This window comes from Schistocerca americana, chromosome X, assembly GCF_021461395.2.
Source record: "Schistocerca americana isolate TAMUIC-IGC-003095 chromosome X, iqSchAmer2.1, whole genome shotgun sequence".
Lineage (NCBI taxonomy): Eukaryota > Metazoa > Arthropoda > Insecta > Orthoptera > Acrididae > Schistocerca > Schistocerca americana.
Window position 1 is genome coordinate 762,845,006 of NC_060130.1, and position 13,444 is coordinate 762,858,449.

A 13,444-nucleotide genomic window follows, 5' to 3' on the forward strand; every position below is an offset into this window, starting at 1 on the left:
ATGCATGCATTGTGCTGTACAGGTGCCAGACGTCAGTTTGTGGGATTGAGTTCCATGCATGTTCCACTTGGTCTGTCAATACAGAGACAAGGGACCGTTAGTGATGATTGTGGATGACACTGGAGTTATCGTCTGATGAAGTCCCACATGTGCTCGATTGGAGACAGATCTGGTGATTGAGCAGGGCAAGGCAACATTTCGACATTCTGTAGAGCATATTGGGTTATAACAACGGTATGTACGCAAGTGTTATCCAGTTGGAAAACACCATCTATACTACTGTTCATGAATGGCAGCACAAGAGGTCGAATCACCAGACCGGCATGCAATTTTGCAGTGCATGGGATGACCTCAAGTGTGCTTGTGCTGTCATACGAAATCGTACCCCAGACCATAACTCCAGGTGTAGGTCTAGTGTGTCTAGCACACAGACAGATTGGTTGCAGTCACTCAATTGGCGTGCTTCTAACCAACACACAGATATCACTGACACCGAGGTAGAACCAACTTTCATCAGAAAACACAACAGACCCCAACCCTGCCCTCCAATCAGCTCTCACTTGACACCACTGAAGTCGCAAATGACGATGGTTTGGGGGTCAGTGGAATCCATGCTACAGGGCGTCTGGCTTGGAACTGTCCTTGAAGTAACCGATTGTGTCACTGTGGTGCCAACTGCTACTCAAATTGCTGCTTCAGATGCAGTATGACGCGCCACAGCCATATGCCAAACAAGATGTTTTCTTTTGTTGATAGTGCCATGTGACCGCCTGGAGCCTGGTCTTCTTGTAACCGTACAGTCTCGTGATTACCACTGCCAGCAATCATGTACAGTGCCTATGTTCCTGCCAAATCTTCCTGCAATATCGCAAAAGGGGCATCCAGTTTCTCGTACCCTATTACACAACCTCGTCCAAACTCAGTGATGTGTCGATAATGACGTCTTTGACCCCTTAAACGCATTTGTGACTAACATTTACTCACCACATCTATTCTCAACGGTAACTGACGCTCACGATCATTACAGCGAATATTTAAAGCAAACCTGATTTGCATCCTCATCCTCATAGTGGCGCTACTACCGCCACTCTTACGCGACTGAATAGACATTATTTTTCAGATGTACAAACACGCCTATCAACCTTCGTTTAATCCTTCTTGGTGTTACGGTCTTTTCTCTATGAGTGTATTTCGTAGGTAGATAGCCTGGTGCATCGCCTGCCGAATCAAAGTGGAAATATTTCGAACTCTATCGTGGTCACAAAAATGTTAATGATGTTACAAACATGCAACGATCATTTTAGTGTGCATGAAACTCAACAAATCCTGATCAACAAACACTTGTGATTTTGATTTCGAGATTTTTGGTGGAAGAAAAGTGTCAAAATCTGCAGGAAGATACAAAGAGGGAGGCTCTTGTGGCAGGTGAACAACAGAGAAACAAACACTTTAAGGATAACTCTCGTTTTGAAGAAAAAAAATTCCAAACAAAGGTAAATATTACAAGTGTAATAAACCTAGCCATTGTGCAAAAGACTGTAGAAACGTTGGCTTCATATATAATAAACGTGGAAATTAAGCAAAAGAAATCTTATGTCAAATGATCAGGGTCAGAATCGCTTTAAATCTAGAGGAAATGCACTGATTACATAAACTTTTTCGTAGGAGGAAACAAGTAGACGAAAATGGGTGTTTTTTTAGTTTATGACGCTACTGAGCATGTATGAATCAAACAGAATGATTTAGAAATTACTGGGATGAAGTGCCTATCTGTACTGTCGATTGTAGCTTCATTGTATAAAGAAAACTTGCAGACTTTTCAAGGGAGAAAATATTGTTGCGGGGGGGGGGGGGGGGTTGTGGAGAGACATTGTGTAGGATTAAGCTTAAGATTTCACTGAGTGAAAGTTACATAATTCGGGCGAATATAGCTACTAAAATAGATCTTATAATCTTACATAAAAGATTTGCGCACCAAAACGTTCTCCATGAGAATAAAATTTTGAAAGACAGGAAATTCAATTTAAGGAAGAAGCTAAAAGCTTATGAGAAGATTGCGTTTTGGGTACAATTCATAAGTTGCCTTCTGTTAAACTGACTCAGAGTCAACAAATACAGGAGGCCTGAGTTACAGTGATTTGTGTGGTCCTATGCAATTTCATTCAATTGGTGGTTCGTGATATTTTCTTTTGTTGAGGCATGACTATCTCCATTTATGAACTACATATTTCTTAAAACATAAAACACAAGTGTCCAAACACCAGGAATATTTCATAAAAACTGGTAACAAGCAAATTGATCATATAATTAAAGTGATCAGAATTGATAATAGACTAGAGTTCATTAATGAAGAGATACATAGAATAATGCTGAATCATGGGTTAATACATAAAAAAGTAGTAGCCTACTGTCCTCAATAGAATGGTGTAGCTGAATTTGAGAACAGAACCTTGGTGGAGATTGCAAGGACAATGCTTCACACAAATGGGCTGCCAATATGATTATGGGCTGAAGCCACTAACATGGCAACTTACATTTTGAACACCACAGACTTCAACAGTGTTGATTGAAAATCAATTCTCAAATTATGGATTGGATTTGACCATGATGTGGTCAAATTCAGGATATTTGGAGATATTATTTATACATACAGCCCAAAGCAGAGATGGCAGAAACGTGATTTCAGAGCTGTAAAAGATCTTTTGTTTGGATATGAGACCGAGGTAGAAGGATGTCACATTAGGTATCCTCATAAAAATCAAGTTAAAATTCATAATGATGTTATTTTCATGGGCAAATATGACAAGAATTATCAATTTGAGAAAATTATCATGAGAAAAGATTAAACCACTTATAATATATCGGACCACTGAAGATGAGCAGCCTTCTTATGAAGCGGGCCTGAATGAGGCAGAAGAAGAGGAAATTAAATCACTTGAACGAGCGAGGCCGAACAGTGGTTAGCACATTGGACTCGCATTCGGAGGACGACAGTGCAAACCTACATCTGGCCATCCTCATGTAGAGTTTCCATGATTTCCCTAAGTCGCTTCAGGAAAATGCCTGGATGGTTGCTTTGAAAGTACATGGCCAATTTTCTTCCCCATCCTTCCCTCATCCAATGGGACCGATGACCTCGCTGTTTGGCCCCCTCCCCCAAATCAACCAGCCAACCTAAATCACCTGAAGAAGAAGCAAATACTGAAATCAATTATACTAAATAGAATGTCAGTGAAGTTTGCGTAGTGTCCATGAATCAAATAAGAAGAAAAGTACAAGACAGGATAAAAATCAAAAAGGCTATTAGATTAGCCAACCCTCATGTAAACTCTGCATATTTGACACAGTGTTATGAACCTGTCTCATACCAATATGCAATGGACTGTGACATCTACATCTACATCTACATCTACATCTACAGTGATACTCCGCAAGCCACCCAACGGTGTGTGGCGGAGGGCATTTTACGTGCCACTGTCATTACCTCCCTGTCCTGTTCCAGTCGCGTATGGTTCGCGGGAAGAACGACTGTCTGAAAGCCTCCGTGCGCGCTCTAATCTCTCTAATTTTACATTCGTGATCTCCTCGGGAGGTATAAGTAGGGGGAAGCAATATATTCGATACCTCATCCAGAAACGCACCCTCTCGAAACCTGGCGAGCAAGCTACACCGCGATGCAGAGCGCCTCTCTTGCAGAGTCTGCCACTTGAGTTTATTAAACATCTCCGTAACGCTATCACGGTTACCAAATAACCCTGTGACGAAACGCGCCGCTCTTCTTTGGATCTTCTCTATCTCCTCCGTCAGACCGATCTGGCATGGATCCCACACTGATGAGCAATACTCAAGTATAGGTCGAACGAGTGTTTTGTAAGCCACCTCCTTTGTTGATGGACTACATTTTCTAAGCACTCTCCCAATGAATCTCAACCTGGTACCCGCCTTACCAACAATTAATTTTATATGATCATTCCACTTCAAATCGTTCCGCACGCATACTCCCAGATATTTTACAGAAGTAACTGCTACCAGTGTTTGTTCCGCTATCATATAATCATACAATAAAGGATCCTTCTTTCAATGTATTCGCAATACATTACATTTGTCTATGTTAAGGGTCAGTTGCCACTCCCTGCACCAAGTGCCTATCCGCTGCAGATCTTCCTGTATTTCGCTACAATTTTCTAATGCTGCAACTTCTCTGTATACTACAGCATCATCCGTGAAAAGCCGCATGGAACTTCCGACACTATCTACTAGGTCATTTACTCAAAAACTAGGTCATTTACTCAAAATGTTGGAAACCACCATGCAAGAAGAAATGCATGCACTTAATATTAATGAAACTTGGATCTTGGCTGAACTCCCAGAAAACCAAGATGTACTCGACTGTAAGTCTGTATGCAAAATGAAGATGAAAATAGATAGATCTGTGGATGCAGTTAAAGCTTACTTTGTTGGTAAAGATTTTCGACAGAGACATAGCATTGACTGAAACCTTCTGTCCAGTCGTAACATTTGACTCCACAAGAATACTCTTATCTATCGCTGCATCCACAGTCATGGATATGAGGCAGTTCATGTTAAAACTCTATTTTGAAACTGTTAAATCAATATCAAGATATACACTGACAGAAAAAATTGCAACACCAAAAAATAGTTAATACAGAGTAACAAAATTTCGGAAATACATTTGTCTAGGTATTATAATTAAGTGACTACCATTACAAAATCTCAGGTTAATGCAAGCAAGAGAAAAGCCATTGCAAACGTGGACTGTTGGTATATTTACAACTGGTGTAACCACCAGAATATTGAATGCAAGCATGCAAATGTGCATGAATTGTGTTGCACAGGTGCCAGATGTCAGTTTTTGGGTTGGTGTTCCTTGCCTGTTCCACTAGGTCTGTCAATAAAGCAATGCAGGTTGTGCATGGCGCTGGAATTTTTGTCCGATAATGTTCCATACGTGCTTGATTGCTGACAGATCTGGTGACTGAGCAGGCCAAAGCAGCATGTTGGTTCTCTGTAAAACATGTTTGGTTGCAATGGTATGTGGGCGTTCGTAATACTGTTGGAAAACACCTCCTGCAATGCTCTTCATGAATGGGAGTGCAACAGGTCGAATCACCAAATTGATGTACACTTTTGTAGTCAGGGTACTTGAGATAACCACGAGAATTACCCTGCTGTCCTACGAAATTATACCCCTGACCATAGCTCCAGGTGTAGGTCTAGTGTGTCTAGCACACAGACAGATTGGTTGCAGGCATTCAATTGGCCTGCTTTTAACAAACGCACAGGCATCACTGGCACTGAAGGAGCACCAGATTTCGTCAGAAAACACAACAGGCATCCACCCTGCCCATCAATGAGCTCTCGCTTGACACCACTGAAGTCGAAAATAACGATGGTTTGGGGGTCAGTGGAATGCACGCTGCAGGACGTCTGGCTCGGAACTGTCCTTGACGTAAACGCTTTGTAACAGTTCGTTGTTTCACCGTGGTGCTAACTGCTGCTCAAACTGCTGTTGCAGATGCAGTATGATGCACCACAGCCATATGTCAAACACGATGTTTTCGTCTATCGATAGTGCCATGTGGCCGTCCAGCGCCCGGTCTTTTTGCACCTGTACAGTCTCATCATCTTCGCTGTCAGGAATCATGTACAGTGGCTAGGTTCCTGCCTGATCTTTCTGCTCTATCGCAGAAGGGACATCCAGCTTATCAGAGCTCTATTACGCTCCCTTGTTCAAACTCAGTGAGGTGTTGATAATAATGTCATTGTCACCATAAATGCATTCGTGACTAACATCAACTCACTGTGTCCAATCTCAAAGGTAACTAAAGTTCACGACCGTTACAACTTTCATTTAAAGCAAACCTTATTTGCATCCTCATAGACGTGCTACTAGCACCACCCTTATATGGCTGATGTGAAATTTGAATAGACACCTTCTTTCAGATGTAGAAACACGCCTATCAACTTTCGATTATGTCGCACATTTCCTTGTTGCTGCATTTTTGCTCCATCATGGTATATGCAATATCCAGAGTGCTTCGAGGATGGTACCAAAAGGGTATGCAAGCTGAAGAAAAGTGTCTATGGACTCAGACAAGCATCTAATCTATGCAGTCAACGAATCACCAGTGTGGTAAACAAATTTGGCCTGGTACCAACAGATGCAGAGCTTTTTCTTTTGTAATAAAATGTGGGCTCTTGATCATCCTAGATATTCACACTGATGATGGTCTGCTTATAGCAGAATAGAGAATTGATGATGGTTTGCTTGTATCAGAATCTTGAGAAGCCACCAATATATTTGCTGAATGATTTGGAGCAGGAATTTGGTGTAATTACGGGCAGTGCTAGTTATTATCTCAGTTTGCAAGCAGAACAGTTTCAAGGTGGCTATATCTTCTTAAATCAAGAGGCATATGTAAGAGCATGCTGCAATGGTACAACATGAAGGACTGAAATGCTGTAGCAATACGTACTGATCGTGGTCGAGTGTACTCTAAGTTGGGATTCTATCTAAAAATTTTGTCACTTATGCATATATGTTGTCTAGGGCATTATTTGACTACCACTATGATTCATGAATATGATCACTAACCTATCTTCGAGCAGCATATTGCTATTGTTGTATTGTATTGTATTATATTAAACTGGGGACTGGGGACCTAAAAACGATGTAGAGGCTTCGTCATGTCGTAGCCGTAAGTGGTTCACAATCTCACAAGAGGCCACAGCAGTCCACCCACCTCACCGTCGCTCCACACTGAATCCAGTGTTATTGTGCGTTTCGGCCCCCAGAGCCCCCCCCCTCCCCCCCGGGAATGTCTTATTCCAGACTAGTGTAGAATAATTATGGTGTACGAGTACATGGAAATGGTGTTTGCGCAGCAGCTGTCAATACAGTGTAACTGAGGCGGACCAGGGGAACCAGCCCTCATTCGCCGAGGTAGATGGAAAACCGCCTTAAAAACTATCCACAGGCTGGCCGGCACACCGGACCTCGACACTGATCTAACAGGCGGATTTTTGCCGGGGACCAGCACCCCTTCCGGCTCGGGAACATCACATTAGACCGCACTGCTAGTTGGGTGGACTGCATATTGCTATGGTTTGAAGTTTTTACTTACCATTTCAGGCTCTCCTATATTTATATTTGACAAATATGACTGATGCAGCCTCCGGTATTCAATATAATCCGAAGGGAACATCGAAACACTGTTGCTGCATCAGGCCAAAATGAAGCAGAGTAACGTGTTCAAACATTATCAGTGCTCCATACCGTCAAGCTGATCTTGGTGATCTTGCTCTATCTGTCACTGAAATCTAGACTTGACATTAATTTTGCAGTGCAAAGCGCTAGGCAGCGCCTTGAAACATCAGTAAAGACACATTGGAATGCTTTGAAGGGACTCTTTAAAGTATCTAAGAAGAACAGCCTCTTATGGCTTATATAACCCAAGAGGTGGGGGATATTCGTTTGTCCTTATTTAGTGACTCAGATTATGCATGTGATGTTTTGTTGCTAAACATTGTGAAGCCACCATAGCTTGGAAGGTGGTGGCCTTGTGAACAATAGACGCAGAATATCTAGCTTTCTGTAATGGTGCAATATACATTATATGGATCCACCTAATTCCGCAAAATTTCATGAGGCTGAAATAAATAAATGAATACCACCTTGTATAAGGTCTGTAAAAGTGCCATCTGGTTAACCAAGAATTCTGAGCATCATAAACTAACTTAACACATAAACGTGAACTACAATTTAATACATGAAAAATCCAACTTGGGCGTCTGCAACATGGAAGATTTCATCTCTGCAGATCAGCAAGCAAATATTCTCACCAAGCCACTTACTAGAAGCAACTTTGATAAACTAAGAAAGCTACTTTCTGATGTCAACACTGAAGATCATAGAGACAAAATACAGTCAATATGTTAAAAAATTTACTAACCAAAGTAGGAGTGTTGTGGTAATTAAAAAAAATGTTTGTTTTGTTTGTTTATCCGAAATTCGTAAACAGTGCTATAATTTCACATTTGTATTTGGCGAACTTGCCAGTTGCTGATGCTGTGCTGCTTTCAGTGACGTCTTTAGTCAGATTACTGATAAAAAGACCACCTTTCCCTGTAATGTGTGTGTGTGGCTGTGTGCTCTATGTATCATGTTTTTGTACCAGTTTCGTGAATAGAACTTCGTCATTATCCTACGACGTCAATTGGTGCTATTTTAATATGACTCCCTTATTATTTACAAGTGTAATTTCCCCAGGTGGCAGCAAAATCAACTAAAATTATCGTCAAGGCATCTGAAAGTGCTTAACCCTTGCGTCCACACTCAAGAAATTATACTTTGTTCTATAAGGAGGTTAACGGGTTAACCCAATGAATTTACTGTCGTACAGTCACGGTTGGCAACACTCAGCTCTGGGGATATACGAAATCTTTGCAACTAGACATGCTAATTGTTGCTGACTACAGTTGTATAATATTATGAACTGTTCATCATTGTGTAAGCTGTGACCCTCACTGTGAACTTCAGCTCTGGATTATCAAGGATGATAAATTAGAACTCTCTAAATCTGAATACAGCAGAGTAAGCTAAGAAGCGAAAGAAGAGAAAATTAGAAAGTTATTATCTACTGTTGATACAAAAGAGGATGACGGTACGGATTTCAGCTACGAAGATTCTACAGTAAGATACCTAGTAAGGAAAAGGCTGCTGCTGTAGATATTGAAGATGCTGTTGGTGCTTCTACTGATATTGAAGTTGACAAGTATAACAGTAACGATGAAGACGACAGAGTTGACGAAAACAGTGCAGCGATTGTGTCTTCTGCAGGCATTCTAGATGGGAAAGATGGAACTAAATGGCATAAAGAACATTTTGGGACAAAAAATCTGCTGAAGCATAATATTTTGTGGGAAAGGGCTGGTTTAAAACGTACAACGAAGCTTCTTTTTATAAAACACACCTTCAAGAGTATATTTACAGAAGAAATGTGTGATATAATAGAATGTGAAACCAACAGAAGACACATCAGGTATTCACAAACTATAACATCAGTTCAGAAGGAGCAGCGAAAGTATGGAAGCCATTGACAACTGAAGAATTTGATCTTTATCTCCATATACTGATTACAGCTGAAGTAAGTCTCTCTAACACTGAACCCACAAAGGAACGGTGGAACACAAATGCAAGCTTATCACTAAACAGATTTTGACGGATAAACAGGTTTATAAGATTTGACAACGTGAACAGTAGGCCTGAGCACTTGAAAACTGGCAAAGCTGCTGCAGTATCTGATATATTTGCAATGCTAAATTCAAACCTCGTAAAAACTATGTGCCTTCTGATTGCCTCACTGTTGATAAGCAGCTTTTTCCTTACAAAGGAGGGACAAAATTTACTTAAGACATGCCCTCCCTCACAGCTAGCCAAATATGGCTTGACGGTTTGGTGAGTTTGTGATTCGCGAAATTCTTATCCAATAACTGGGCAACTTTATACAGGTAAATCTGCATCTGGAAGAGAAAATAATCAAGGGGAGAGGGTAGTAAGGTATTTGGGATTTGTCCCTAATTGGTACTGTGAAATGACACAAGCCCTATATACTACCATAAAAGCAGCCTTCCACTTCACGCCAAGAACTGTCATTTGTATTTGGATTCAGTGAAGATAACATTTCTCTGTGTTCACACATTCCAAAGAAGAAGAAAGCAGTTCTAATGTTACCCACAATGCATTATGATGCGTCCACTTCTGCTCCCCTATCAACGCCAGGTTTTATACATTATTATAAGAGCATAAAAGGGAGCGTTGATAATATGGACAAGTTGTGTGCCCATTACAGTGTAAAAAGGAGGACGTAAAGATGGCCACTAACATTTTGTTACAACATTCTGGATATTTCTTTCTTAGCAACATACATAATTTACACAGAAAACAATTCCTCAAGCAAAAAATGTTACTCATAGAAGCAGACTGTTTCTAGTGGATCTGGGGAAACATTTGGCAATGCCTTCCATTATCTCTAGATCATCAAATCCTAACTGACTGAGAAAATTTTCCGTCAGATCAGGTATTGAGTACATGATAAGAGGACCTCTAATTCTGGTTTCTGAACAAGTGATGGCTCTGCCAAAATGGGACACTTGCGGACGTCTGATAGTTGTTGGTGACTTGTTTTCTATGCAAATCTCACTCAAGCAAATGGAAGAAGAAAACAAGAAAAAGTTGCAAGAAATGTAAATAACGAATATTTGGTGATCATTGCATTACAACAACACTGTACAGAATTTGTGAATAAATAATAATTCCAAGTTTATCTTTCATTTTAATGAGCTGCAAAATTTAGTAGCTATATAATATAATGTAATTTACTCCATGACATATTATGAAAAATTGATACAGTATGCACATATTTATGACTGTATCTGTTGCATTATTACTCAGTTTTCTAATAAATAATAAAACTATTGGTATAATATATACAATAAAGTATTTAATTTGTGAACTTCACACCTGTTCTAAAGGAGATATGTGGTTACCTGGGTAAGCTGAATATAGATTAGCAAGTGCATTATGTTTCTTCTCATTTGAATGCTCTTATTTGAAAGTATTTAAATTTTGCTTTTATTATGACATCTATAAAGATGTATATGAGGAATGACCTGAGGCTTGTGTACACTAATTTCAATACACCTGGAAAATTGGCTGTCATAGTTATAAAGGTTACCCAGGTAACCCAACATGGGCATTAGGGTTAAGTAAAACCAATGGCCGCTTTTTCTTTGTCTCATAGCGCTTTTATGTGAAGTACAGCTGATTGACGTAACTTTCTCGTGCAAAAATACTCTAGATATTTGATTTGTGTTGGCAACCTAACTGAATGGGAATCCTACTCCAGGAATAACTAACTGTGGAGTGAGGCGGATCATACAATGAACACTCAGCGTCATACTGTAGTTAGCACAGTCCTCGAATAGCTATTCCTGGATTTACCGTGTGATCGTACAATTGGCCTTCAGTGAAGAAATAAATTTATGCCTGCCTGTTCAGACCCTTTCCTCTCGTATCAATAGCCCATATTCTTCTTCTTTTTTCAGTGCCTTGACCTCCGAGAACGTTAGTAATCAGTAGCATGCTCTGTTGTTTGTCTATGGCTTTTCTGAACAGTAGTTCTGTGCTCATTTCAAACCACTTGCAGTTCTTCAGCCAGGATAATCTTCTACATCTTGGACTACGTCAACCAGAACACTAACTACAGAAAAGGTGTCCCATCCAAAGGCCAAGACAGATGTCAATACAAAATAAAGCAGCAGCAGAGCCAGATGTAATGAAGACCACTAACAAACATGCCTACACAGCTGCGGCAGAAAGAAAAGAAGACCAGCAACTAAAAGCAGCAGCAACCACACTGCACGTTATTGAATCCAACTTGCAGGAGGCAAACACCTGTGAGAAATCAGGACTTTTGGTGGGCTGACATCGGCAACAGTACAACGTAACAGGCAAAGCGATCACCAATCTGACAAGTACACCACATCCAGGTAACTCACAAAATACAAATTTTGGTTAAAAGTCAAACGGCTTTCAGAAAAACAAAAATGGAGATAAATTAATCACATTATTAGAAATTAATATTTGCTGTATCAAAAATAAGCTGTTAGAATTAGAACACTTCTGTAATGATAAGTATGTTTATGTCATATGTGTGTGTGTGTGTGTGTGTGTGTGTGTGTGTGTGTGTGAGAGAGAGAGAGAGAGAGAGAGAGAGAGAGAGAGAGAGAGAGAGAGAGAGAGAGCACTGGTTGATGGAAAATCAGGGAGATGTTTTTGTCAAAAAACGGCTCTGAGTACTGTGGGACTTAACGTCTCAGGTCATCAGTCCCTTAGAACTTAGAACTACTTAAACCTAATTAACCTAAGGATATCACACACATCCATGCCCAAGGCAGGATTCGAACCTGCAACCATAGTGGTCGCGTGGTTCCAGACTATAGCGCCTAGAACCTCTCGGCCACCCCTGCCGGCGGATGTTTTTGTCCCTCAAGGATACATCGCTGCGGACATAATGTGTAGATATTATGTTTTTATCAGACATAATTTCTAATTTTCAAAGAACATTTAGAAATGAAAAGTTTAATTGGTATACCCAGAGAATCTGACCAAGATAAGACAGAGCATGCACTTAATGTACTCTACACATAAAATGCGTCTAAGCAAAGGCCAGAGCAGAACACCTTTTATGAATTTTGCAAATTTAAGCTGGTACAAGAACAAAGGTTATCTATGAAAGGTGCACCCGAAAAATACAAGGTAGCATGGCAAATTATAGCTCAAGAGAATCCTTGAAACCACACACATGAGACCCAGCTCATTGCACCTGAATTGACTGATAACTTTATTAGTTCTGTCAAAGAAATAGAAAGTTATACAGAAGCAACAGAAACACCAGCATGGGATTTGCTTCACACCCATCCACCACAAGATTATGTCTTTAATTACTATAGTATCATACCCACTGAAATTAGAACATTAGTCTCTGAATTATCAAGCACTAAAAGTATTGAATGCTACTGGTTCTTTAATTCGATTGTTAAAACAATAAATTTGATCTATAAGCCATTGGCTTTCGTATTTAACAAATGTTTACAGTCTGTAGCGCTTACTGACTCCCTCAAAAGTTCCAAGGTTATGCCAGTGTTTAAAAAATCTCAATTGTATCAAAATTTTCTAAGATATTTGAGTCACTTGTGTACAGCCAATTAAATAGCTATTTTGCGACACGCAACCTTCTGAGTAACAAACATTCAGTTTGAATTTCGACAGGGTGGAAATACCACTGTGACCAGTTTGGAAATTATTGAGAACACATTAACAGCCTTTCAAAACCGGAATATATTGTCACTTGCCTTATGCGACTGAAGCAAACCAGTTGACTTCGTGACATCCTGATAGCAAAACTAGAATTTTATGGTCTATGTAATCCATCATTAGCAGCAATAGATTTGTAACTTCACGATCGATGATAGTTTGTCACAGTTAATAAAGATTCTGCTATAGAATTCATTAGTATCATTTTTTAACTGGGCTCGGTTTGTGGGCCCTTTTTTCTTCATCATCGTTATCAATTACCTATGATATTGCATAAATCATACTGTCATATACTGTGCTGATGACACAATTTATCTTACATCAGAACATCTCAGCTTTTGGTAATAGTACACGGGAATCATTCAGATCTGGAATTCACTGGTTCTCACCAAATAAATTACTCTGACATCCAGAGACTGCTAAGAATGTACGTTGATTCCAAACTTAATTGGGAATGACATGTAAGTCAGGTGTGCAAAAAGATTTCAAGAGCCCCCCATCTCCTTTGGAAACTTAAGAGACATGATTAGAATGGTCTTTCTTAGT